Here is a 5,751-nt window from a genome sequence, read left to right on the forward strand (position 1 = left end):
CACCAAATTTTCCCAATAAAAATACTTTTCACACTATTGAGAAGCTATTTACATTATAATGATCAAATTTTAGAAATAGGATCAAATTACTTTTATCTATTCCATTTCTATAGATCGGGAAATTGAGGATTGGAGAAGATCAATGTTGTTATTCAGAATTGGACTCAAAACCCAATGTCTTCTTAAATATAATTTAAGATCGTTCTACATGATCATTAAATTAAAATATTTGGTTCCCTACTCCCACCCCAACCTTTTAAAAGTTATACATGGGGGCTCATTACTATGATATAGGGGATGGGAGGATATGATCTGGACTGGTAGATGGTTAGAAGAAAATTATGAAAACAGAGTAGAAATTGTAGCTTACATTTTGTGTACTTAGAAAAACAGCCTGGGTGACATTTTGGATTCAAAGAAAATAGATCATTCCAGGTAAGATCTGCTCTATGATAATAACACAGTTTATACAATCCTAGTTTACAAAGGAGGCAGATCACTGAGGAGATGCATTTTTTTTTTGCAAGAAGATTTTTTGCTATATGAGAGGGTGATGATCAGATGCCTATATTCACAGTATCCATGTTTGTGCCTGTGACAGATGATAGGTGGGAACATAGACAGCTGATTGGCAGACTAGTGACTGTGAGACCCTTTTAAAGCATTGCTGAAATTATCGAGAAAGGCAATGGGGGAAAAAAAAGAGTCAGGGTTTTGAAACTGATTTACACACAAATCTTAAGGCAGTCTACAAGTATGGTGAGTGTACACTTTATTATCAAGTTGGAGGGATGCCCCTAATTCCCAGCAAACATAGGCTTCCAGATTTTTTCTGTCAGAGGAGCCAGACAGTAACAAAATGGAGAATATGGATGATTTCCAGGGTTCATATATTAAAATGAAGGTTCCTATCAAAGTCTAACAATCCAAAATACAAGGAATTAGCATTTGAGGACAGCTGCATGAATTATTGAGAGGCAATGCTGAAAATGGTACAATGGATAGGTTAGACTTGGAGTCAGGGAACACCTGTGTTCAAATTCAGCCTTATTGGCCATGTGACCCTGGGAAATACTTAGTCTCTGCCTGCTTTAGGTTCTTCAGCTGTAAAATGGGAATAATAATATCTACTGCCCAAGGTTGTTTTAAGGATCAAATATTTGTAAAGCAAGTTGCAAACCTTAAAGCTCTATGTACACAAACATTATTACTATTGTTTTATAGTATAATAGATGTGATATATAGTATCATATATGGAAACATCATTATATAAACATATGTGTATATATAAACATACTTTGGGATGACTCATGTTCCATTCAAATTGTATATGTAGGTTCAGGCTTAAACTATTCAAAGTTAGAGAAACCTAATTCTGTCCTCTTTGGTCAGTCTCAGATCATCATTTCTTCTGACCAAGCTAGTTTGTATGTCAAAAAAGAGTGTAGATTCTCAAGAACTCAGACCCTAGGTCTACTCGCTGTTGGTCATTAGATAAGAAAATCTTGTTATTCAGTCAAACAGACTTAGTATCATCACTATCAGAAGAGTCCTTTAGTTATTATTCAACCATTTTCAGTTACATTTGGCTCTTATTACCCATTTGGAGTTTTCTTCTTTTCTGTCTCCAACTCATTTTACAGATGAGGAAACTGAGGCAAACAGTATGAAGTGACTTGTCCAGGGTCACATAGCTGGTAAGTGTTTGAGGCCAGATTTAAACTCATAACTTCAGACTTGGCACTCTCCTTACTGTGCCACCTATCTACCCACACAGATCTAAACATGTAAAAATAAATTTTATTTGCACTCTAAGGGTATTCAGAAAAGTTCTTTCCATTGTTGGTTTATGATTGTTGAAAACAAAGAGATAAACCTCAGCCCCCAAACCCCAATTTATCCAATAATTTCAATGTCTTACCCGGTCCATTTTTTTTTTCAAACCAGCCATGTGAATGAATAGCTAAGTGAATCAATTTGTGTTTCATTCCCTTTTGTTTCCTGCTTTCCACATCAACTGGAAGTTGCCAAATAGCTCAATGGTAAATTACCCCAAAAAGAAGCAGAAGATATTTTGAGGTATTTCTGGATGATCCATAAGTAGATTATTAGTTTCTTTATAATCAAAAGGCAAAGAGACAACGTGGTCTAATGGAGGCAGAACAGGCTTTGAAAGTCAGAAAGATCCCAAGATTCAAGTTCTGCCTAACTATCACTTGGAGTCCCAATGTTTAGGCAACTCTCTAAAACTATACACTCCAGCAAATTTGCCTTCTTTGAAGGAAGTTTTCACTTTAGGCAGTGCCCTATAGGCCAAGGTCCAGATCACCTTGATAAGCCATCAAACAAATAAGCAAATGAATGAATGACCAAGCAAATACATGGATGAACAGATGAATGAGTGAATAATCTAAAGATGGTGTGACATAGAATAATTAATTACATGTGATATCCAGATAATCCATTAAGAACTACAAAGTACTTAAATAATGTGAGTTGTGAAACCCCTTACTCCTTTTTATCATTATAATAGTATTAGCCTTTATGATTATTTTAATAACATAATCATTAGTCTTTAGTTAATAGTTAAATAATATAGTTCGCTTTATAAGAATTATAAACATTAAGTAAGAAAAAATACACCTTAGGGTGGTATCAAATCTTGTTTACAGGCATTTTGACCTTAAACCTATGTGATTGAGAGAAATGGGCACAGACAGAAGAGATGAAATACAAAAGAAGAAGAGCTCAAGAGAAATATGATGGAACCTTACAGACCCCAGAGGGGGAAGGGAGAGATTCTATAGAAGTATGGAAAGGAGGGGCAGTTGGCCAAAGCTGATCTTCTGGACTCACTTCTTCTTGGAGTGGTCTGGTTGCTCCATCACTTCACATCATTTCTCTCTGACCAACCTCTCTGAAAAGAGGAAGGCTGAAGAGGTGCTTGGCTGTTATCCTCCTTGACCTGGCTGAAATGAAAGAGTGCCCAGTGAAGATCTCAACTGAATAGAAAGGACTTTTGAACTGAAGCCTTCTATCAAAGATAGGAGATTTATAGGTTAGGGAAACCCCTTTCCCTCTATCCTGTTAATGTCCCTATCCTCTCTTTCCCAAAAAGAGAATAAATTAGATCTTTTACTACAAGAAGCTGTCTTTAACTTTGTAGTAGGAGGGAGAATTTAAATATTCAAAAGGAAGATTGAGGGAGGGGCTCACTCACCATCTGGTAAGCAAGGATTTCATTAGGCTGCCTTAGCTGGAAGAACAAAAGGAAGGTGTGTCTTGGAATCAAGTCCCCTTTTCCTCACCCTGCTTCCTGGGGTAACACCTATTCAGTCCCCATCTCTTGTTATTCCCCTCCACTACACCTATAACCAAGAGTTTCTATGAAGCCCACCACACCCTTCTCTTGGGTGCAAACATTGGCCAAAAGGAGGTGGAGGGTTGCTCTTGGGTGCAAACTTGACCATCTAACCACTAACTCCTGGTATTAAATCATAATTGTCAGCAGAAAACAATTAGATCCTGACCCTTATTGCAGAGGTCTTGGAAAGGCCAGCAATAATAATAAACATAAAGTTACCACCCATATTGATTATTTTTGTACTTTCCAACTTAATTAGCACTTGCGTTATTAAGAACTGCCCATATGAAAGATTTCGCATCCATTCTATTTTAATTTTGATTGTATTTTCTATCACTTTGTCATCAGATTTCTCTGCATAAAGGCTATCTCCTAAGTCTTAGGGTCTTTGGTCTTGGCATTTACCAGAGTTCAGCTTTATTGTGAGACTGGCCACTTCTCAAAAAAACTATTATTAGCTTGGAAACTTTTTATTGACTTTTATTATCATTAATTTTGACTTTCCCTTATTGGTGTTTCTACTAATAAATTTTCATTGCCACAATACATTTTATTTGTCCTACATTAAAGTCTGTGAGGTAAACATTACAGAAAATGTCATCTGTTCTTTTTTTTTTTTTTTTTAAGAGGAGAATCAGTGAACTTAGCTGACTCAAGGATCATACAAGTAGTGTTAGGATTGGATCTGAATCTCTACTGCAAACCCTATGACCTTGGGCAAGTCATTTAACCTCATGAGCCTTAATTTACCAAATTATGCCAGCAAAACTGGCATAATGACACCTGCAAGTATCTACTTTCTAGGGTGATTGTGAGTTTCAGATGAGATGATGCATATAATCTCCAGACTTCAATTTCTTCCTTTGAAAAATGATGGCTTTGGGTTAGTTTATCTTTATTATTATCTTATTAGCTCTAAATCCTACAAAGAGAGTAGTAAGAGTAAGAACATCCCTCTGTCTCTATATTGTGGGGAAAACTGGATGTTGTACAACCAGCCCATTCATTTTGCCATATCAGTGACCAAATAATTGTGTGGTGAGCTATGCTAACTGTCAACATTGCTGGGATGAATGGATCAGGCAGCAATTATGCTAACAAATGACTTTTGGCCCCAGCAAAATGAAAATCGGAAAGCATTAAAAAAAAAAAAACCTGATTCTGTAATTGTAGGTAGTCTCTTTGACAACATAGATCCTTCTAAAGCTTAGCAGAAGGTCTTCTAGAGTGGTTATGGATGAAAAATTTAGCACCCTGATGCCATGTTGGTGACATTGTTGTTCAGTAATTTTCATTCATGTTTGACTCTCCATGACCCCATTTGGGGTTTTCTTAGCAAAGATACTGGAGTAGCTTGCATTTTCTTCTCCAGTTCATTTTACAGATAGGGAAACTGAGGCCAACATAATTAAGTGACTTGCCCAGGGTCACCCAGCAGGTGTCTGATGCCAGATTTGAACTCAGAAAAATAAGTCTTCCTGACTCCAGGTCTAGCATTCTGTATCACTGTACCACTTAGCTGCCTATCCCAGAGATAGATTTCTCCAACTCAACCAAAGCTAGTCCTTATACAACAGATATAGTCTGTCCCTGAGCTATCTGCAAAGTGTTGTTAGATTACTAGGACCTGGCAGAATTTTTGTTCCCCTGTCATAGAATTTGAGACTCCAAGATCACCGTTATCTCATAGCAAAGCTATCAGGTATCATTATGCCAGTTTTTCTGAGGAGGGAATTAAGGTTCAGCCTAACATCAGAGAAGGCTAAATTGAGAAAATCTGAGAATCAAACTTCTGAGAAATTCTTTAACTGCAGTCATTTCAAATATACTTATTACTATGGGACTTTGGACAAGTCACTTAACCTTAATTTCCTCATCTATAAAATAAGAGGATTAGACTTGATGACTTCTAAGGTCTTCCATTTCTAAGGACTACGATTTTATATGAAGCCTTTGCAGTTTTGTCCACAAACCTGACTCCAGCTGTTGATGCTCCCCTGAAATTATCATGTCTTTACTTTGTAGATATTTTGCCAATTTGTTTAAGTATTGTCTCCTTAGATAGAATGCAAGTTCTTTGAGGGCAAGAATTTGTTTATCTTTTTATCTTTTGATTGAACTGAATTGAAATTCAATACACTGCCTTTGAGTCATTTACAACTATATAACATACAGACACATTTATCTGGAGGAATAAATTATCACTTATTCAAAAACTCTTTCTTATTGTTTACTTTTCTAAGAAGACAACCACTACCAAAAATCCACTTTATGCATAATCATCTTTTCTAGTAAAAGAAAACAAATGAAAAAGACTTTCATGTATGTGCTTTAAAAGAGAGGAATACCTACATCATGTTTTTCCTCCATAAAAAAAAAGGTCGGTT

At 36.3% G+C, this 5,751-nt stretch overlaps 1 long non-coding RNA gene across 1 annotated transcript; it reads right to left on the reverse strand.

Moving 5' to 3' along the window:
• Positions 1–2,644: 2,644 nt before the first annotated feature.
• Positions 2,645–3,380, reverse strand: LOC103103611 (uncharacterized). Its single transcript, XR_471997.3, has 2 exons — positions 3,221–3,380; positions 2,645–2,969 (listed from the first exon to the last, which is right to left on the reverse strand). It is a non-coding gene; the product is annotated as an uncharacterized LOC103103611 (long non-coding RNA).
• Positions 3,381–5,751: the final 2,371 nt, after the last annotated feature.

Source organism: Monodelphis domestica, chromosome 8 (assembly GCF_027887165.1).
Source record: "Monodelphis domestica isolate mMonDom1 chromosome 8, mMonDom1.pri, whole genome shotgun sequence".
Classification (NCBI taxonomy): domain Eukaryota; kingdom Metazoa; phylum Chordata; class Mammalia; order Didelphimorphia; family Didelphidae; genus Monodelphis; species Monodelphis domestica.